The sequence below is a fragment of the Zingiber officinale genome, chromosome 9A (assembly GCF_018446385.1).
Source record: "Zingiber officinale cultivar Zhangliang chromosome 9A, Zo_v1.1, whole genome shotgun sequence".
NCBI classification, from domain to species: Eukaryota; Viridiplantae; Streptophyta; class Magnoliopsida; order Zingiberales; family Zingiberaceae; genus Zingiber; species Zingiber officinale.
Genome location: NC_056002.1, coordinates 131717203 through 131740819, shown reverse-complemented (window position 1 = coordinate 131740819; position 23617 = coordinate 131717203). Strand labels below are relative to the sequence as shown.

At 40.9% G+C, this 23617-nt stretch overlaps 1 pseudogene; it reads right to left on the bottom strand.

Moving 5' to 3' along the window:
• Positions 1–2475: 2475 nt before the first annotated feature.
• LOC122021037 lies at positions 2476–4751 on the bottom strand (annotated as a pseudogene).
• Positions 4752–23617: the final 18866 nt, after the last annotated feature.

Here is a 23617-nt window from a genome sequence, read left to right as displayed (position 1 = left end):
AGGTTGATTTCCATTTTTGTTTCCATTTTTTTTAATATCTTTGTTTTAATCAACCCAAATATATCCTACTCATCCAATTATATATATATATATATATAGGGTTTAGGGTTTAGTCCAACACCAATTCATTCAATATATATATATATATATGTTATGCCCGATATTAGTCCAACACCAATTCATTCACTAATTTTTTTTTTTTTTGGTATATTATATTTATTTAGATTTTAGGATTTAGAGTAGATAAGATTTTCTTTCTAAGATTTAAATTTTTTTTTTAGATTATAGTGTTAATATTATAAATTTTGATGCTCACGAATTATATTATATGTATTTAGATTTAAGATTTTCGTATTTAATGGTTGAGTTATAATAAATTTAAATTAATAAGATTTTTTTTAGATTCAAATTTTTTTCTTAGATTATAATGTTTAATATTAAAAAATTTAGATATTTACAGATATAAAATATAATATTTATCTTTAAAAAAATATTAATTAAAAAAAATAAATCCAAGCGGCTAGATCGCTATTGCACACACAATTTGTTTGGTCCGCAGAATAGCTAGCTATTAATACACTATTAGTCGATAAAGCTTTTAAAAAATATTGACCTAAATCTATTTATCGACCATAAATTACTAGTTAAATACTACAAAAATTTTGTATATTACTGGTTAAAATTATATATATATATATATTATTATTATTTTTTACCTGTGAAAAGAGACAAGCATGTGAGGCCGGAGGTAGGGGCCGGAGGCGGAGGGCGGCGACGGTGCTGGCGATCAGTGTACAGTGGCACTGCAGACAGGTGACATGGCCGTGGTACTATAAATATAAAAATAAATAAAAGTAGAGATGATCGATCGATCCGAGGCGGTGGTGGTGAGCGTGTGGTGGTGGTGGTTGTTCCAGGCGTGTCCGCCACCTGCCGGTGTCTGGTCCGCCGGCGCGGTGACAAAACTGCTTCACTTTCTGCATCTTCTCATTCTTTAAATTCTCCTTCCCCATCGCCATCATATCGCAGCCCACTCACTACTACATTAATATAACTCATCTTTAATTTATCTATTTCTAATAATTACTAATTAAAACTAACAAGGTTTCGGAGCTACCAATCGATCAATCATCCGATTGAAAATAACTTCTCATCATCAAATATTTTTGTCAAAAAATTTAGTTAATCGATCAATGATTTATGGTAGTGAAAATATTAATAACCCTAAATACTAATGACCCATTTGGATTCTGTCTTGCTTGTTCAATCTATTGAGTTCAAGTTCATGGACCAGGGGCGCACAATTTTTATCCTTATTTTTTCGGCGGCCCCTATGGTTTCGGTATCTTAAAGATGTGGACTTTGGACATTAGGAAATTTGCCTTTCAAGCGTGCAATGATTGCTTATGCTAGCAACTTTTGAAAGCTTGGTTCTCTAGTGATTGCTCGAGTTGAAAATTTTGCATTGGATTTTACTCTTTCGAATCTTTTTGTTTTTGTTCGCGTCAATTCGTTATCGGTAGGTCAACTCGTGTTCGCACGACGACAACAAGCGTTCGACATAGATCTCAGTAAAAATCCTTGTTAGTGCATATAACATTTGCTAACATCATCGCGATAACCTAACTAAAACCTCTTAACTTTTCGTCCTTAGAGTATTGCTTTTCGAATCAAACTACATAAGAATAAATCTCCGTAAAATGGTTAAATATTGCGACAACCTAACAAAAACCCGATAAATTGTCGCCCCTAGATTACCGATATTTCGAATCAAACTATATAAAGCATAATTCCTCATACCCTACCACCCCTGAAAAGTTGCACAAAATATATGTTTTAGAGATATTTAGGGCAGGGAAAAGTGGGAACCAAGAATAAGGTCCAATAGTTTCATGATGTGCTTTCCAACTATGGTTGAAGGTTGTCGATGAATATGCCAAACAAGTCGTTTTCAAAGAACAAGCACTAGAACCCTAAACATTTCGGCTCCACCCCATCTCGGACGAACGTTGCATCGAAAACCCCATGGCCCATCCTCTATAGTTCACCGCCGATAGGGGAGTAATGGAGCGAAGTCGAGAAGAGTTTGATTGTGTTCGAGCTTATTCATCTTTTTATTAAGCTAGATAGCTTGTTTAGTGTTTTTCACTTGCTTATATAGTCCTTCAAACTCTTCTTCTAGCTCTTTTTCAGTCCTTTTAGTCATCGTTGTCGGAGACTTTCATGGGAATCCTTGCGTTGTTCGGCCCAATTGCCAAACCGATAAACGCAAGAACCAACCAACAAAAGTCGAGTCGACTGCAAATGCATCGAGGAGTCAACCCATCCCCTGATCTCCTAGTGTGAAATTGAGGCCCCCTTACATAAACAGAGGCATTCTATTCGATTTCAACTTTCATTATTCCCTTATTCCCTATAGCCCTTTTCAAATAAGAACTAAATGATCCTCGAGCCGTGTTACTTTTTCAGATCGAACCGGTTTCAAGAACATGGTTCTGTTGAACAAAATGAAAAGCAAATCGATCGAGCATTTAGATTGAATACAACACGCAAATTTCATAAGAAATAGAGCTAAATTTCTCATCCTTCTTAAGCTCTTGCTACTCGATCGATCATCAAGTCCCGTTCCTAGGCGTCGTAGTAAACATCATGCTGCGACTGGAGATCATATCCCCAAGGCGATATAGTAAACAAGGGTTATAGGCAAAGCAATTAGCATCCCAAATATCACCCTGAAAATTGATTAATGATGGTTAAAATAGTAGTTAAGTAAGTGATTAGTGAGTTAATTAATGGATGCTTACGCAGTGCTGAGGATGTCCGGGTGGACGTTGTACTCCTTGGCGAACACGAAGGGGACGATGCCTTGTGGGAGGGCTGCCTGGACAATGGCGACGTGGAGGAGGGTGCCGCGGAGGCCGATGGTGAGGGAGGCGGCGGCCATGACGGCTGGGCCGACGAGGAACCTCACGGCCATGGCGAAGGCCGCCTTCGTGTTCCCGCAAGCGATGATCCGTGGCTGCAACGCCATGAATAGGCCGAGGCTGAACATGGCCATCCCGAGGCCCGCATCGGAGAGGATCGAGATGGAGTGGAGGATGATCGCCGGCATCTGAAACTTCCATCGGAAGCAGACGAGGGCCCAGATGATTCCGATCAAGCTCGAGTATGTGTTGGGGTTGCGGATGAGCTTGCGCCAGACCATGATGAGGATGAGTCGAGTCATGACGCTGGTCGGTGGCATGGCCTTCACTTCTCTGAGTCCGCCGGCTTTGCTCGCTTCCTCTGCTAATTCGTGATGTGTCGGTGCCGTGGCCGCCGCCGTGTGGTCGTCTCTGTTCTCTATGAGGGAAAGCAGAATTCATGGCGGTGGAAGGTAATTGAGTAATGGGCAATTAGGAAGGGCTGTGTTAGATTCTTGCCTTTTGGATCGGCGGCGAGATGGGCTTCGGAGACCGGCGAGGCGCTGGAGCTCCACACGAACATGTGGAGGTCTTTGGCCGTCGTCGAGGCGGCGTCTTCGAGCAGTCTCATCTGCCCGTTGGCCTTCTTCTCTGGCGCCGGCGCGAACACGGAGGGGTTCGGGGCGGGGTAATGGGGCGCGGTGGTGACCGGAAGTTGGTACTGGAAACGTGGCTTGGATTCCTCGTCGAAGTTTGAGGCCCTCGGCGTTGTCACTCCGCCGAAGTTGGAGCTCCGGCCGGCCATGGCGGAGTAGAAGTCGTTGTGGTTGAAGCTTGAGCCGCGCGGGGTGGGGTTCCGCGAGGACTGAAGTGAGTAGATCTCTGCGTTGGTGAGGTCGGAAGGGCGCGGCGTCGCCCCGGAGAAACCTCCGCCGGCGCCGGAGCGCCGGGAGTAGACGTCGGAGCGGGAGGCGTTGGAGCGGCGGACGGTGACGTGGATCCGGCCGTCCTCGCCGACCCTGGTGACCTCTGTTTCGAGGGCGTCGTCGACGAGGGAGACGACGTCGGAGTCGACTGCGATGGCGGCGATGGCGGCGGCGGTGTCGGGGAATTGCTCGGAGATGAGGATCCTGGCGGCGCGGTACTCGAAGAGGAAGAGCATGAGGGTGTACCAGATGATGCACTGCAGAACCACGATCTGGACCATGAGATTGCCGGAGTCGGGGCCGTACATCCCCCGGAGCAGGGGGATGCCCATCACCAGCGTGTTGGGCAGCGTGGAGAGGGAGAAGGTGGTGATGGTCCAGTCGAGCCGGCGGCTGCGTCGGCTGAGGCTCCCCCACGCCGCCAGCCCCGCCAGCACCACCACCTTCTGCAGCGTGTCGGCGGCCAGGAACCGGAGGTTCATGGCGAACGGGTCGTTGCCGGAGATGAAGTGGAACGAAAGCAACGGAACCGCGAAGAGGGCCACGAACCGGTTGATCCCCGCGCACTGCGGCGGCGTGAAGATCTTCCACCACTTCACAGACCCGTACGCCAGGATCATCGCTACGTACAGCGGCACCACCGCCGTCATCACGCTGTAGAAGTCGCCGGCAGTGATCATCTCCGATATCCGGCGAACTTCACCTCAGTGCAACTACTGATCCTCAATCAAACTGCCTTCGATCGACCAAATCACAGAGACAGAAAGCAATTTATGCGATAAAAAAAAATCGAGCAGAAGATCATAATAAAGGCGTCGATCGATCGATGGTGGTGGAAATGATTATATATGGACATAAACTAGAATCTAATCGAACAGTTGGTGGCATTTGCTTATCTGAATCTAATCTCCTCATACTTCTTGCAGCTTTGCCTCCTCACAAGAGTTTAAGAGGAAGACGACACCTCTCGGAGACAAAATTTTCAATTTGGCCCTTATAATTTTCGACCTTTTTTTTTTTTAATTAACCTTCATAATTTTCAAATAATATTAATATTGATAATAAGTAATTTATATGTAGAAAATACCCTTTGTATTAAAAAAAATTTGATAAACCTAGTTAGCCTTATTGATTAGTCCTGGGTGATCGGTCCGGTCTCATAGAATGTTCTAATCGATTATTAAGATAAATCGGGAAGCGCTCACGGTGGACAATCAAAAAATTCAACATCTTTTGGTTGCGCGCCACATTTGGAGTAAAAATTACTACAAATTCACCATAGCTGGGGGTCGAATTATGGATACTTATGTGATAACCTGAATGCCCTTCCGTTATATCATAACCCTGGAGGCAAAAATACCCTTTGTATTTTAGGACCTAGACCATGTATTGTTATGTTGTATAACATTGCGTAAAGGATTTACCCTAGACAAAAATTAAAAGTGCTTAACTTTTTATTAAAATCATCCATGAGACTATCCTTTTTTGATTTATTATTAAAAGGGCACTTCATCTCACAGTATATTTTTATTTTCAAAATTATCCTTTTTTCTTTATGCTATTGTAGCAGTTAGATGATCATAACTAGATAATTCAACTCTTATCAATAATAATAAATTATGTTATAATAGTTATAATTGTAGTTACTATCCTATAAAACTCTATCTCTAATCAATATTGGTCAATATTATGTATAGCAACCTTTCAACATTGATCAACACTAATAATATTGTGTTATAGCAATTACAATTCATAATCCTTGTGATATGGATGGTTCATCTCTAATCAACACTGATAAACATCAGTCAACATCATTGTTCTTACTTGAGATCATTGATGGGTGAGCCATTGTGAAATGTCTTATATACTTCATTGAATACCAAGAGAGAAAGGATTGGAAGAAAAGGATCAATAGGAGCACTCACGAAATCAGAGAGCAAGAGAGTTAGAATGGAGGTTAGGGGGTGCCCCACCTTAGCCACTCCAACGCTCAAATTAATCTCCAACAAGGGAGGTGGAGAGAAGAATAGTAAAAGGATATATTATTGGTTTGTGAGCGATTATGTGCCTATATGTATGCATACCTTTGCATCGGGGAGTAAGCTCCTTCATATGTCATTGTTACAAGATGAAGCGTTATGTATTGATTGATGGGGCATCATACCTAGTAGGGGAAATGTCACATCATATATACATCACCCACATTTTGTACTGTAGAAGATCTTGTGGCATCACACTATGTCGACCATGCTGCTCTATGTGCTTTGACAATCCATGTGTTAGACCATGTGCTATGCCAGTCCATGTGTCGTATCACATAGTGCACCATCCCACAAGATGTTGAGATAATTAGGCCAAAGGGTCTACTGACCCTTAAGTGAAGGAGCGTTAGATAGGGGAGGATAAAAGAAATGAGTCGGGTGTCCTATAGGAATGAGTATTCAGTGGGCGAAGTTGACAAGAATAAGTAAAGTGCTTGGACAGTGGGGTCGAACGGGAGTAGCAGAATATCCAGTCGGCGGGGCTAAAATGACTGAATAGGGCAGTCAGATAAGCAGCTGAGGCGACTGGACAAGAGTGTTAGATATGTGGAACTAAGCTGACTAAGGAGTCTACTTTCGTTGGGAAGACTAGGGAGTTAGCCTTTACTGGGAAGACTAGGGAGTCGATCTTCACGGGGAAGACTAGGGAGTCGATCTTCACGAGGAAGACTAGGGAGTCACCCTTTGTTGGGAAGACTAGGGAGTTGACCTTTGTTGGAAAGGCTGGGGAGTCGGCCTTGGTGGGGATGATTGGTGAGTCGACCTTCGTCAAAAAGACTCCTCTAGGGAAGTCAACGACTCGGTTGTTTGAGTTGTCTCAGTAATTGGGGAGTCTGTGTTGACTAGGTTAAGGACCTACCAAGTGGGCTGTTATTTACCTCCGCATTACAAGTATATTTTCAAGTCTAGTCGAAGAAGGCAGGAGTTTAACTGACTGGACTATTGGTATTGAATATAGAACCCTTGAATGAGAGAGTTAAACATTTCTAACTAAACAAGGCATCTTACACGCAAGGCTGGCTATGTAACACCAACTAAGAGTTAGTTCTAGAATTTGACTAAGGAGTCGGTGATAGACTTCTGATTGAGGAGTAGGTGTTGGATCGATGGAATTTTTAGATGACTGAGCTGGCAATGTGGTCAAATTGGTGGATCTAAGAAGATTGAGCGAGGTGATCGAATTGGTAGATTATAGATGATTGAGCTAATCGATCGGATTGTTTGATTCGAGATGATTGAGCAGACGATCAGATTAGCGGATTCGAGATGACTGAGTGGAGTAGTAAGCTTGGTAGATTTGAGATGAGCTCGATCCGCTGATGAACACTGCTGGTCCTAGATCAGGGGATGTAATTATGGGAAGACATGAGAGTGTGAGGGAGATGACCTTTTTGCTTGATAAAAAAGAGGGATATATTATGAAATAAAATTTATAAAATTTAAGTTCAGACTTATTTGTTGAGATGACTTAAGCTGATAATCTCAAGATACCAAGCAGGGATGAATGAGATACTTGGGATAACTGAGCTGCCTAAAAGACTGGACTGTCTTATGTGACCGAGCCGAGCTACCAATTGGAGCTGCCGATTGGATGATTGATTGGAGCTACCAATTAGACAATCTATTGGAGCTATCGATTAGAGTTGTCGATTGAAATACCGATTAGAGCTGCCAATTTGTTCCTACCTTTTGGAGTTTTCAATTTGTTCCTACCTATTAGAGCTACCAATTTGTTCGTGCATATTGGAACTGTCAATTTGTTCTTACCTATTGGAGTTGTCAATTTGTTCTTGCCTATTGGAGCTGTCAATTTATTCCTTCCTATTGGAGATGTCAATTTGTCTTTGCCTATTGGAGATGACAATTTGTTCCCGCCTATTAGTACTGCCAATTTATTCTTGCCTATTAGAACAGCCAATTAGATGGCCTATTGGTGTGGTCAATTGAACGACCGATTGGAGCTGCAATTGGAGTTGTCGATTGGAGCAGTCAATTAAACGACTGATTCAAGCTGCCAATTGGACAATTGATGAACTTCAACTGAAGAGTTAGTGACGAACTTCTGACTAAGGAGTAGGTGCTAGATCGGTGGACTTTCGCTTGAAGACTTGGGGATGAAATTTTCGATTGAGGAGTCATTGACGAAACTCCAATTGAGGAGTTAATAACAAACTTCCAATTGAAGAGTCAACGATGGAACTCCGATTGAAAAGTCGGAGATAGAACTCTAACTGAAGAGTTGATTCTGGAAATCTGACTGAGAAGGTAGTGATGAGACTTTGATCGAAGAGTTGATTATGAAACTATGATTGAGGGGTTGGTGATGGAACTTCGACTAAAGAGTTAGAGATGGAAGTTTCCCTCTTGCTTGTTTGTCTAAGTATTTGCAAGTCGCAAATCCTACACAACGAGTAGGGAGGGACATTTTACTCGTAACCGTGCCGAGAGGCCTTGGGACTTGGGATGATAATTTCTTGAAGTTAACACGAATATACAACATTTTCAATTGATTCTCTTTCGTTAGTGAGATTGTGCTTCTTGACAGTTTTTTCGGTGTCATCCATCTCAACGTCTCAATTTAAGACCTCAACTCAATGTTTCCATAGACAAGGCTAATTTGTTCCCACTTGAAATCGATGACAGGTGAGCCACCAGTGAAATATCTTCTACGTTGACCAAGTCTTTGAACATCAAGAGAGAAAGAGAGTGAAAGAGTCGAATAACATAAGTGACAGCAAAGCCCGAGAGAGAGAGTTAGAATGGAGACTAGGGGTGCCTCAATTAGCCACTCCGACGCTCAAGTTAGTCTTTGGCAGGGGAGGTGGAGAAGAAGAGTAGTAAAAGAAAATGTTGGTAGTTTGTGAGAGATTATCTGTGCGTGTGTATGCATACCTTTGTCCGCAGGAACAAACTCTTTTATATATCACTGCTACAGTAGAAAGTGTTGTGTATTGATTGATGGGATGTCATACCTAGTAGGGAAAGGGTCGCATAGTATCTACGGTCATATCACCCATGTTCTATACTACAGAAGATCTTATAGGATCACGTCATGTTGACCATGCTGCTCAACGTGCTCTAACAACCCATGTGTTATACCACGTACTATGTCAATCCATGTGTTACACTATATAATACACCAATCCACAGGAATTGAGATAATTGGGTTGCAAGGCCTGACCCTTTAAGTGAAGGAGCGTCAAATTGGGGAGACAAGAAGGAATGAGCATGGTGTCTTATAGGCGAGAGTATATGGTCGATCGAGCTAACAATAATAAGTAGAGCACTTGGACAGTGAGACCAAATAGGGAGTAGTAGATGCCCGGTCAACAGGCCAAGTAGGAAGTAGTAGAATGTCCAATCCACAGGGTTGAAACAATTGAGCTGGCTGATCGAATTGGTGCAGCTAAGTCGACTGAGATTGAGTGTAAAATTTGTGGAGTTGAGCTGACTGAGGAGTACCTTCGTTGGGAAGACTGTGAGTCAGCTTTTGTCGGGAAGACTGGTGAGTCGACCTTCGTTAGGAAGACCGGAGAGTCGATCTTCGTTGGGAAGATTGGAGAGTCGACCTTCGTCGAGAAGATTGGAGAGTTGCTCTTCATTGGGAAGACTGAAGAGTTGGCCTTCATTGGGAAGATTGGGGAGTCAGCTTTCGTTGGGAAGACAGAGGAGTCAACCTTCGTTGGGAAGACTAGGGAGTCGACCTTCATTGGGAATACTGGAGAGTTGTCCTTCATGGGGAAGATTAGGGAGTCATCCTTCATAGGGAAAACTGGGGAGTCAGCTTTCATTTGAAAGATTGAGTAGTCGAATATCTTCGGGAAGATTGGGGAGTCGACTTCATGGGAAAGACTGGGGAGTCGACCTTTGTCAAGAAGACTCCTCGAGGGAGGTCAATCACTCGGCTGGTTGAGTCGACTAGGTAGTGGATGAGTCTATGTTGATCAAGTAAAAGACCTACCTCGTGGACTCTTATTTTCCTCTGCATCAATCATGTTGTAACAACTATGAATTATAGGTGCTATAATATAAACAATTTCAATCCCATGGGTTGACATAGTTGGTATTTACATGTGGTGTTGCTACAATAGGTCATAAGGTGATCCCCAACATATGCATAATGCTTTACTAGTTACCTGACCCCCATGCAAAGGGTTGTTATGCTAGATGAAGTTCCCCATGATTTACCTCCTTTCTAGACTGTGTGAGTTAGTCCTGGAAGGCCCCTGGAGTGAGGGTTATCACTTTTTGTTGCAATATAATATAGAAAATTTTTGATCAATATTAGTTAGTATTATGTTGTAACAATTATAAGATCATAGCTATTACAACTCTGTAGTAGATACGAGATCATAGGTGTTATGAAATCATAGTTGCTACAATTATATAACAACTACGGGGTTGTAGCTGATATAATTGCATAGTAGCTATAATTTTATAGCTACTGCAATAATGTAAAAATAAGAGCAAATTTGGAAAGTAAAATATACAGAAGTGAAATAGAGAGCCCTTTTGATAATAAATGAAAAAGGAATGTCCTCCCTTTTGACGATTCTAATAAAAAGGGACATCATTTTGATTTTTATCCATTTACCTTTAGCCTCTCTAAGGCTATTGATGATGGTCTCTTTTGAATTTTATCCATTTACCTCTAGCCTCTCCAAGTCTATTGATGATGAGGCATACGTTGTTGATGTGATCTATAGGTTTTGGTTGAAATTGTGGTTGTGAGCTTAAGACATTCTCAAAGTAGTCATTATTGATCATTGTAGAAGATTTGTTAACACTGCATAGAATAGTGATTATTCTAGAGGCAAAAGTTTAGAGAGGAATTGTAGACAAAATAAGACACAAAAAATAGACAAATGAAGAGAAACCACCATCTATAGGTTTAACCCAAAAAATAGTTTAATTCAATAACAAAATATTATTCCAAAATAACTAACATATATTTAAATAGACCAAAATCTTAACTTGCAAAAGATAAAAATACTCTTGAATCCTAAAACCAAAAATTACTAAAAATAGTGATAAAAATATTTAGTGCCTACAAAAAGACCTTAAATAATATTTTTTGGGACTCGAAACTGGCCGATTATGAATTTCACCTAATAATAAATATAAATTTTTAAACGAGCTTCAATTTGACATTAGAATGTCTCACTCTAATAGCCAAATAAAAAGTTATGACATATAAGAATTCACTCCTTTTGTATCAGTCCTACATTGTTAGTATGTTATTACTTAATTGGCTATTTATATATTTTTTTTCCTTTGTAAACCTAAGTTTTTACAATACAATTTGCTAGCCTCCTTTTGCAGCTACCTCTTTCTCGCCTTCTATTTGTGTTGCCTTTTATACTCTATTTGCATTCTTTGCTTTGTTCACATGGTATATGCAGAGCCAATCCATCTCCTCTCTTGGTGAACTGTGAAATAGTTTTATTTTTAGAATTATTTGAGATGACTATAGAAGAATTATATTTTCTTGAGTTTCAACTGCTGGATCATCTTGAAAATTTGAGAGAATGTTCCTTACATCCAGGGCTATATTTTGAAAGGTGGAAATTGGATTTTGAGTTCATTAAGCCCACCCGATGACTGAAAAACATGACTATTGATTCTGTCATCTCCATGGAAATCCGGTAGTCAACCACAATAATGATTCCTTAAACCTGGAGCACCCAACATGGTAGTAGCAGTTCCTCTTATAAATTCTGGAGTGGCTCAATCATCCAATGCTATAATCACTGCTCTTATCGAACAGTGTTAGAAATTCCTTGCATCTCAGCCACACGCCATGTCTTCCTCTTCTCATATAGGTTTGCTCTCTACTGGTATCTCAGATATACATTCCCCTATCTGGATGCTTGATTCTGGAGCTTCACATCATATGTTGCCTAATGTCAATTCTTTTATATCTATAAATTCATCTCCTTCTGTATCGGTTATGGCCGCTAATGGTTCTCCCATGTCATTAGCTAGTGTTGACTCTATTTGTACGTCTAATTTATCTTTGTCTAATGTATATCATATTTCTAATATTACATTGAATCTTGTCTCGATCAGTCAATTATGTGATTCTAGTTTCTTAGTTTCTTTTACTTCATTTTCTTGTTATGTGCAGGATTCGCGATCCCAGAAGTTGATTGGGATAGGTCGTAGGCAGGGGGGACTATATGTATTAGAAGAGCTGAAAGTTTCAGATGTTGCAGCTTTTAGTGTTGATTTGTCATCATTTCGGTTAAGCTCTACTTTTTTATTTTTATTTGTAGCATTCTCATCTTGAACATGTTTCTTCTTGTTTGAAATATTTAGCTTCTAAAAGAAATTTAGGAAAATTACAAACTCATGATATTTCAGATTGTTGTGGTTGCAAATTGGCAAAATTCTCTACTTTACCTTTCTATAAAAGTATCTCTATTTCTCTTGCATCATTTGAGTTAGTTCATTCTTATGTGTGAGATCCATCTCCTATTCGTACACCTAGTGGATCCCATTACTATATTTTCTTTATTGATGATTGTACTCGTTACACTTATGTTTATAAATATTATTTTGATTTCCTTGGTATCTATCAAATATTTTATATCATGGTAAAAATTCAATATAATGTTGTTATTAAATGCTTTCGATGTGATTTGGATGGTGAATATACATCCAATTTTTTTTCTGAACTACTTGCCTCAGATTGTACACTTCGTCAAAATTCTTGTACTGACACTCCTATACAAAACGGTGTTGCTAAAAAAAATAGATATATTGTTGAAACTACATGTTCTCTCTTGTTATCTGCATATGTTCCTAGCGAGTTCTGGGGTGAAGCTATTCTTACTGCAGTCCATTTTATCAATAAAATTCCATCTTTTATTACACCCGATTTGTCTCATTTTGAAAAATTATATGGTTCTGTTCTTGATTATTTTGTCTTAAGAGTTTTTTGATCCACATATTTTGTCCTTCATCCTCATGTTGAACATAGTAAGCTTAATTCTCGGTCAACTCTTTGTGTTTTTCTTGGCTACGACAAGAGTTAAAAGGGATATAAATGTTATGATTCAGTTAGTAAAAAACTCTATGTCTCATATCATGTTATTTTTCTTGAACACATCTCATTCTATTTTATTCCCTCTGACACTCCTAATCTTCAAAGATCTGATCTCACTCGTATTGATCCTTTTTGCACTGACTCTGATGATATGCTGTCTCATGTTTCCTAATAATTAGACCACCCTAGCTAGCACCTCTTCTTCTAATGATGCTACTTGTAGAATTGACACTCATATATATTCTGGTCATCAGCTTCCTGATGATCCCTTTGCTCCTACTGCTTCCCATGATACTCCTGTGATAGCGGATCCTCCTTCTCGTTACCCTCAATGATCTTGTAAGTCTACTCAATTACCTGATTTTGTGTATTCTATTTATTCTGATCTTTTTTTAACTTTTATTTACTAATTGTATGAGCCCTCCTCTTATAGAGAGGTTGTTCTTGATCCTCTTTGGCAGCAAGCTATGACAGAAGAACTTTCTGCTTTATGTTAAATAGGTATTTGGGATCTTGTTCCTTTTCCTTTGGGGAAGCGTGTGATTGGTTCTCACTAGATCTATATGATCAAAACTTAATCTGATGGGTTAATTGAGCGATATAAAACTCGTTTGGTTACTAAAGGATTTTTCGAATAGTTTGGTATGAATTATGAGAAAACCTTTGTTAGATTTTGAGAGATGTCATAAGTCAATTGCATTATAGTTTTTACTAAATATAGATTCAATATTTGAGTGCATATTATATGATTGATTGTCTTAAACTCATTTACTGAATGCCCACAATACAATTTATAGCGTGAGAGAAATTGTGATTGGATCACAACTAGTGATTATCTCTACATGAACAATTATGAATGTATTGGAATTTCCCTAGTCGTCGAATTGATGCATTCAAACATCATCAATTCTGTAAAATTAGCACGGGTTATACTCCTTGGTTCACCAAGCATCTGTATTCTTATTGGCTGGAGACATTGGGATGTTGAGATTTAAACGTGGATGTTAGTTATGGTAACTAGTTCATTAGAGTGACTCGTTGTAAGACTTCATATGATTATCTATATATATCGATATGTCTGTGAAGCTCTTACTATATCTCGAGTGTAAGTTTTTTTCGACTTGAGGTATACAAGTCATCTTGGTCATGGAGACTTATACTTTGACATCTTAAGCAAACACCTCATTAAGATGTGGACCCGAAATGATTGGGTATAAGTCAAAATTCTTGAAGATGTTTGGATAGCCCATAGAGGATTCACCGCTCCTTGCAAGGAGACGTATACCCTATGACCACTTGTTAGGATTATTACTCAAAGTCTTTGACGAAAACATCACATGTTAAGAGTACGAGACTTTTGTACACTTGCACGAGTAATTTGAATATGTAAAACGAGGAAGTATTACTTGAGCTAGGTGTGACGTAGTTAGTCTAGTGGAGATAGCCACATAAACCATGTCCTAAACCAAGTGGGTATAAGACGAGTAAAAAGAACAAGGCATGACTCACTATAGTTGCTGAAGGGTTTAGAATTAGTTCTAAAATCAGTTATGATTTTTTAGCTAATTGGAGATCATGATGTACTGCTAGGTACCACTCATGATCATTCTATAATTAAGTAGTTAATTATGGGTGGCCAAGATAAATTGAGAACCTATTGGAACACACGCACTAACTAGTCTCTAAAAGACGTAAAACAAGTTAAAGAATAGGATTCTTAGATCAAGAGATAAATGTTTGGTTGTACCATACATAAGACAAATATAAAAGTATTTATTATAATGGAAGCGTCGATGAGCTACATCTCTTGTGGTAGAGTTGGACCATATTTGGTTTAATTATGAATTAGTCATGAACCAACTTAGTTTAGTTGTGAACCAAACTAAGGGGTTAATGGATAATGGATTGGATTTGGGCTTTCTAATCCAACTCATTAAAGAGGATTGATTATATATAGATGTAATTGGGAGATAATTAGATAGAAATTTCATTATTTGGTTGATTGACTTTTGGAAACTCAATCCTTCTCTCCCTCTCCTCTCTCTCCGCCGCCAATAAGTTGGTGCTCCCTCTTGTTTCTGTGACCACCATAAGGGAGAAAAACTCTCCCTTGTGTGCTTCTCTTCTTCTTTCTTTTAATCCCTCTTCTTTGCTCGTTGCTAGTAACTTCCGAAGGAGAAGCTTGTACTCAAGGAGTTGTCTTGAGAAGCTCGGCGTGGATACAAATAGAGGCGAGGTTAGACAACGTCGCTATGGTTGATGCCCTTCTCGTTATAGGTTATTCGTAATGTATACCTAGCATAAATTTATTTACTGTAAAATTTTTATTATGAGATAATGTTTGACATGTTGTATTCTTATATACGTGTGGTGTATGTGATGTAATAATTAAAAATTATTATTATTTTATTTTTCTTTGCGCATGTTTACGAAACGTGTTCTAGCACACACCCGCATCGGGCATATCCCTACAACCTTTGCTCTACTTTCCAAGTTTGTTACTATCCGTACTCTCATTGTAGTTGCATCAGTTCGTCAGCGGTCTATTTTCTAGATGGATGTTAAAAATACTTTTTTAAATGGAAATCTTTAAGAAAAAGTCTACATGGTGCCTCGACTAGGTGCCACTCACAACCCTGGTGACGTTTGCAGACTAAAGAAGACTCTTTATGGCCTTAAACAAGCTCCTCGAGCTTGGTGTGACAAGTTCTCCATTGTAATTGGATCTCTTGGCTTTCTTCCTAGTTAGCATGACTCTGCTCTTTTTGTTCATTGTACGTTGTTAGGTCGCACATTACTCTCTCTTTATGTTGATGACATGATTATTACAGGGGATGATTTAAGTGGAATAGAAGATCAGTTGCAATTGTATTTGGTTCGTGAGTTTGATATGAAAGATTTGGGTCTTCTGCGTTATTTTTTGGGTCTTGAAGTAACTTATTCTCCTCGTGGTATCTTCTCTCTCAATTCAAATATATTGGTGATATTCTAGAGCAAGTTCATCTATCCGACACTCACACTGTTGATACTCCGCTTGAGGTTAATGCTCGGTACTCTTCTACTGATGGTGTTCTCTCGCCAGATTCATCTTTATATCGCACTCTAGTTGGCAGTCTAGTATATCTCACCATCATTAGACCTGACATTGCTTATGCTGTACATATTGTCAGCCAGTTTGTTGCTTCTTCCACTTCAGTATATTGGGGAGTTGTGCTTCGTTTCCTTTGATATCTTCAAGGTACCTAGTTTCATAGTCTTCTTTATCCTTCTACTTCTATCTTAGAGTTGCGCGCCTATTCAGATGCAGATTGAGATAATGATTCTATAGATTTTAAGTCTACCACAAGATTTTGTATTTTCTTAGGAGATTCCCTTATTTCTTGGAAGAGTAAAAAGTAAGATGTTGTCTCTCATTTTTTTACTGAAGTAGAATATCGTGCTATGACTTTTACTACTGTTGAAATTATTTGGTTACGTTGACTACTTGCTGATATGAGTATTTTCTCTCGAACCCTATCCCTATGCATTGTGATAACTCCAGTGTCATTCAAATTACTCGCAATTCTATTTTTCATAAGCGCACCAAGCATATCGAGATTGATTGTCATTTCTCACTATCATTATCAAAATGATACTAGCACTTTGCTATTTGTCTCATCTTCCATTCAAATTGCAATCTTACTCATCAATGTGCATTCCACTGCACGGTTTCAATTTTTGGTTAACAAACTCTTAATGCTCTATGTTAGTACATCGTGAGTTTGAGAGGATGTTAGTATATGATAAATTATTATTATATACGGATAAATTAATTTTTTACTATTATTTAATTATCTATTTATATATATATTTTTTTGTAAATCTAAATTTTTATAATACAATTTGCTAACCTCCTTCTATATCTATCTTTTTCTCTCCATTTTGTGTTGTCTTTTACACTTAATTTATATTCTTTACTTTGTTCGGTCAATAATAAATATAAATTTTTGAACAAATTTTAATTTGACAAGTAAAATGTCTCCTTCTAATAGCCGAGTAAAAAATTATGACATATACAAATTCACTCCTCCTTGTCGAGTGCTATTACGAATACTGGACGAAGATAGGTGGACTAAGGATGAACAGGAAGGGTCCTTTTTCACAATTCTAAAACTTTAGGCTTTATTTTCAAATTATACAAACACATTGTCAACAATTACTTCCCAAAGAAACATAATATTAAGAAATATTTCAAACTTTGCCCTGAAATATAATCATAAGCGCCCCCTATTTTCTTAGTATTTCTCTTCACACACGGAATCAATGTTCGCTCTGGCGTGCACTTCCTCCATCATCAAACTCCCTCCATTACCTCCATTCTTTTAAGGCCAGTGTTTCCCTTTACTGTTACACATCACCCAACTTTATTTTTTTTATCAGAATGAAAATGTTCAGAAAAACCATATTTTATCAGTTTCTTCTTCTTCTTTTTCTTCTTCTTGTCTGTAAACACAAAAATGATTATGACTGTTGGGTGAATTAGCAGTGGCAAAGTCTCACTGTAGAGGGATAAAGGCAATAAGCATCACGAGTAAACACTTCCCAATATGCATCTACTCATGCTTGTGGCCATCCCAAGCAGCCTTTTAGCCTTTTGATAAGTTTCCTAATGAGGATTTTGTCAGTGCAGCACATGCAGCTCCGAAGAACAACAACAAGCTTCACAGCACAAAAAATAATCACTTACTGAGAAAAAACAAAAGATAGTGGAAAAAAAAATGTTTAAGTTTGTTAGAAGAGTATCAACTTGTTTACAATTAATTACTTCAGATTCTAAAAGTTTTTGACCTGTAGTTTAGTTAATTTTAAAGATTAATTTTTTTATTTAAAAGATAAGGCATCACTTAATGAGAAAACACAAAAATAATGAAAAAGAAGAAATGTTTCTGAAAGGTTCATGTAGTAAAATTTGTTTCAGAAGAGTATAGTTTGTTTGTAGTATGAATGGTTGCTGAACATCCATCGATTACTTCAATTTTTGAAAGTTTTTTATTTGTAGTTTAGTTAATTTTAAATATTAATTGCTTTTATTTAAAAGATAAGGCATCAGTTAATGGGAAAATACAAAATTAATTAAATTAAAAAGAAGAAGGGTTTCTGAAAGGTTCATGTAGTAAAATTTGTATCAACTTGATTACAATATCAATGGTTTTCTGAACATTCAGCAGTTTTTAAAAGTTTTGGATCTGTAGTTTAGTTAAATTTAAAGAATAATTGCCTTTCTTTAAAAGATGAGGCATCACTAAATGAGAAAACACAAAAGATAATGAAAAAAAAAGTGTTTCTAAAAGGTTCAAGTAAGTAAAGTTTGTTTCAGAAGAGTAACAAACTTGATTACAGTATGAATGGTTTTCTGTACATCTATTGATTACTTCACGACGCTGAACAAGATAATAATTATTTACGGGAGATTGGAGGAGAAGGTAAGAAGAGAATCCAAAGAAAACAAAGAGAAAATTAGTCGTATGAAAAAAAAGAAGAAACTTTGTTATTAATAAAGAATGATTCCTTATACACACAATAGGTATTATATAAAGCCTGGACCTTAAGACTTACAAAGAAAAGAAATCTTAAATTTTAGACCTCAATTCCAATCTAGAAAAGAAAAAAACCTTACTAGAAAAGAAAATTTAAAACAATTAATAAAATAGGATATTGATATAGACAATCTTTAATCCCTAAATACCAAAAATATCATAAAAATAAAAATGACTAAAAATAGGAAAAAAAACTTCAAAAATTAGATCCTCCTATGCTGATGCCGGATCACTTTAGTTTAGTTAAATTTGATTCTTTAAAAGATAAGGCATCACTTAATCAGAAAATACAAAAGATAATGAAAATGCAGAAGTATTTCTAAAAAATTCAAGTGGAAAAGTTTGTATCAGAAGATTATCGGTTTGTTTATAGTATGAATGGTTTTCGGAACTCTATCGATTACTTCAGTTTTTAGAAGTTTTTGATTAGTAGTTTAGTTAAGTTTGAAGATTAATTTTGCCTTCTTTAAAAGATAAGGCATCAAAGGCAGGAACAGTCCTGAGATAAGGCATCACATATAGCAGCCTCTTTAGTCGTTTTTGCCTTTTCTTTCTTCCTTCCATCCTAATTCTTTTTTTCTCTAGAGGCATATGCCACTTGTCATTATAAAATTTTAAACTAAAAAAAGGTCAATTACATTTTTGTTCATATATTTTTAGAAATATACTAAGAGAAGTCTTTGTTCGATGATAAAATTATTGTCATGTGACCTTATGATCATGAGTTCGATTCATAAAAGGATAATACTTCATACAATAAATTCAATGTCATTTGACCTTTTATCAAAATCTACCAAAATCTTGAATTAACAGGAGCTTCGTACACCAGACTATTTTTTTTATATACATAATTTTAAAAATACAATATTATCGCTATCATCATTGATACAGATATATGTTGGGGACCCAAGTGGAACTATGAGAAAAGGGGAGGACATTTTGGTAAGTGCACTGTAGCGCCCCTTTTAGGGCACTGTTCACACTGCAAGGAGGGGGGTTGCTTCGTGCTGGGGACGCCGCCACAGGAGGAGGAGGCCAATTTCTCTCCCTCGAGCTCAGCCCCTCGTCGGCGCCGGCCGCCGTTCCTCTCCCTCTCCACCTCGCGACGTCGCCACCGGACAGACGACGCCTCCTCGCCGGAGGTTCTCGCTGCCACGGCCACACGGTCTCTCCCTCTTCTCCTCTCCCTCTCCTCCTCGCTATGTCGCCGCTGCTTCCCCACGTGATGCCGCAGTCACCTTTCCTCCCCACGTGACGCTACCGCCGCCACACGACAACCATGCTACAGCGAACGCCACCGACTCTTCGCCGTCATCTCCTCTCCACGCCATCAGCCCCTTTTCCCTCACGGGAGATGTGTCACAGCTCGAGTGTTACGCGGCTTTACTGCCTCAGCTGTTGTCGCAGCCTCGTCGGTCAACAGTCTAGCCAGCCAGCCACCCTTTCCTACCAGCGCACTGTCTTTCGCTCTACCGAACAGCGCCAGAGCCAACCAAGGAGACACCGCCTCCCCTTACACCGACAACTTGGACCTATGCCCTCACTGCCGGCTTCGCTGAAACCTCCTCTCTCGCCGCTGCTCGTAAGCACAGATTCGGTACTAGGGACGTAGGCCCTATGGTGGCTGATCTGATGGCGTTCCACTTCCGTTGTGCTCTGGCTTTCGCGCCAATTTGTGTGTGTGTTATGTCTCGACCTTCGCACTGATCTGACATGTGTCATGTTCCAGTCTGGGTGCCTATGCCTTATTCCGGCCTGTGTGTCGATGCCTTATAACGGCCTACGTGTCGATGCCTTATCCCGGCCTGTGTGCCGATGTCTTATCCCGACCTGTGTGCCGATGTCTTATCACGGTCTATATGCCAATGTTTTAGCTCGGCCTGCGTGCCGAGGTCACATCCGATTTCGTGCCATCGCACTCGTCTCTTCGTCGTCGGATCCAGCTCTCCAGTCTGATCAGAGTCATCTGCTATTCCGGGTCACGACAACTCAAGCAGCATCCCATCCGAGGGCGCCCCCTGGGCCAGGGAACGTTTTCCGTACTTATCCCTCATTTATTTCACTATTATATTATTAGTCTGTTACTTATATATTCGTTGGATCTGCCTTGAGCCTCGAGGTACCAAGGACTGGAGGGACCCGGTCGCTGGTTGCAGGTAATGTTGACCAGAGGACTTTTGAAGACTTGGTCAATATAGAAGCCATCTCAGCATACCCCCCTCCTCCGGGACACCGCGACTCCATCAACATTCTCGCCACCTCACCCAACGGTCCGTCTGACTCAGTTTCCGGACGGGATCAAATTTGGCGCCGTCTGTGGGAACCTTCTCCACCTGTTCTAGAACGTGAAGATGGACGACGTTGGGAGGTTCAATGCCATTATCACCGTTCCTGAGGATCCCGACGAACATATTATTTTCTACCCTCACTCCACCGGTATTCGGGAGTTGAGGGATCGGATCGAGCTTCAGCCGACCGACAGGTTAGTTTTTCCATTATATTTTTTCCCTGACTCCACTAGTATTCGGGAGTCAAGGGACCGAGACAAACCCTTAGCCGGTTGGCATGACTCCCTGATCAGGTACGTTACATGCTCTGTTCCTTTTTTACAGTTATAGGAGCTGCTATAGCTCTCTGATAAGAGAGTAAGATCCTAGTACTTGATCAAAGACTAGGGTCTTCGATTTTTGATCGGACTCTAGGGGCTCAGCTCCCCACTCATACACTAGGGACACAGCTCCCCGCTCTTACACTAGGGACACAGCTCCCCGATCATTGACTCGCAGTACGACTTCCCGATCATGATCTAGAGGCCTCACTCTTTGATTACAGGCTAGGGGCCTTACTCTCCAATCAGGGACCAAGGGCCCAGCTCCCCGATCAGGTGTACTACAGGCTCTGCACCCTCCACCATGAGGGTCTGCATCCTCTTACTGCTACAGGCTCTGCACCCTTCACCATGGGGTTCTGCATTCTTTTACTGCTATAGACACTTCACTCTATTATTACTATATGCTCTGTATTCTCCACCCGCTTTGCGTGCTTTTTACGTCTACAGGCTCTACTTCCTTCATCCGCGGTGCTTTGCTTCTATTGCTACAGACTCTGCTCCCTTATATGGCTATGGGCTTCACTCCCTTTGACGGTCGGGGCTCAGATTATTCTTCTCCGATCCCTGACTTTGCGGACATTTGGGAGTCAAGGGATCGACACTATTTCTCTTACTAGCTGTAAGAGCATTTGGGATTCGAGCCAGCCGGTTGACATCACTTCGCCATCAGGTATGATAAAGGCTCTGTCCTCTCATATTGCTATGGGATCCGCTTCTATGGATTTCAAGGCTTATCCTCCCTTGGTCGGGGTCGAGTTATCGCCACTGGTCTCGGACCCGAGTATCACCACCGGTCTCGGATCGGAGTATCGCTAACGATCTCTCGGTCGAGCTTCTAGACCAACTCTCGGTTGAGCTTCCAGACTAATTCCTGGTCAGGTCTCCAGATCAAGTCTTGGTCAGACCTCCAGATCAAGTCTGGGTCAGACCTCCAGATCAATTCTTGGTCAGACCTCTAGATCAATTCCTGATTAGGCCTCCAGAATGCTTCTTGGTCAAACATTCAGATTGTTTCCTGGTCAGGTCTCCAGATTGCTTCTTGGTCAGACCTTTAGTTCAATTCCTGATTAGGCCTCCAGAATGCTTCTTGGTCAGGCCTTCGGATTGTTCCCTATTCAGGTCTCCAGATCAAGTCCTACTCAGACTTCCAGACTCTCGCCCCAGTGCGAGTTATAAGTGAGCATGCTCTCACGCCCAACGATCGACAGGTCGAGTCCCAGACTCTTGCCTCAGTGAGAGTTATAAGTGAGCATGCTCTCACGCCCAACATCCGACAGGTCAGGTCCCAGACTCTCGCCCCAATGCGAGTTATAAGTGAGCATTCTCTCACGTCTCCAGACTCTCGCCCCAGTGCGAGTTATAAGTGAGCATGCTCTCACACTTCTAGACTCTCGCCTCAGTGCGAGTTATAAGTGAGCATGCTCTCATGCCCAACGACTGGCAGGTCGGGTCCCAAACTCTCGCCCTAGTGCGAGTTATAAGTGAGTATGCTCTCACGCCCAACGACCGGCATGTCGGGTCCCAGACTCTCGCCCCAGTGCGAGTTATAAGTGAGCATGCTCTCACGCCCAACGACCTTCTCGGTCGGTGTCCTAGACTCTCTCCTGAGTGTGATTTATAAGTGAGCATACTCTCACGCCCAACGACCTTCCAGGTCGGTGTCTCCAGACTCTCGCCCCAGTGCGAGTTATAAGTGAGCATGCTCTCACGCCCAACGACCTTCCAGATTGGTGTCCCAGACTCTCGCCCCAGTGCGAGTTATAAGTGAGCATGCTCTCACGCCCAACGACCTACCGGTCGGGATTCCAGACTCTCGCCCCAGTGCGAGTTATAAGTGAGCATGCTCTCACGCCCAACGACCTCTCGGTTAGCTCTCACTCACTCGTCGCTCTGCCCGGCACGCATCACACTTGATTCACTTGCCGCTCTGCCCGGCACTCTCAGCCCACGTTTTTGCTCACCGCTGTTGCTCAGTCGGCACTTACTGCTCACTTGTCGCTTTGCTCGGCACTCTCAGCTCACGTTTTCGCTCACCGCTGTTGCTCGATCGACACTTACTGCTCACTTGTCGCTCTGCCTGACACTCATCATTCGCATTTCACTTGCCGCGGTTGCTCGTTGCTACTCGGTCGATACCCACTTTCCCCCTTGCTTGGCATTCGCATAACTGCCTGATTGTTCTACTCCCATTCGCGCTCCATCCATAGGCTCTACTCGCGTTTGCGCCTGATCCACATGCTTTGCTCTCGGTCGCTTTTAGTCTCTCAGGATCCGCGCCCGACTTGGCTCACAGAGCCTTCGCTCCCATTCACACTCGATCCACGAGCTCTTCTCCCATTTTCATTTGGTCTCAGGCTCCGTGTCTATCCAGCGCAAGCTCCGCACCCACTTGACATTCTTTCGATCACACGACCGTTCTTCTCTTAGTCGACCGATCAGTATCGCTTGGCCACCTACTCAGGCGTTTACTTTGCACCACTCGGCATTCTCGATCGCCCGATTGCGATTTAC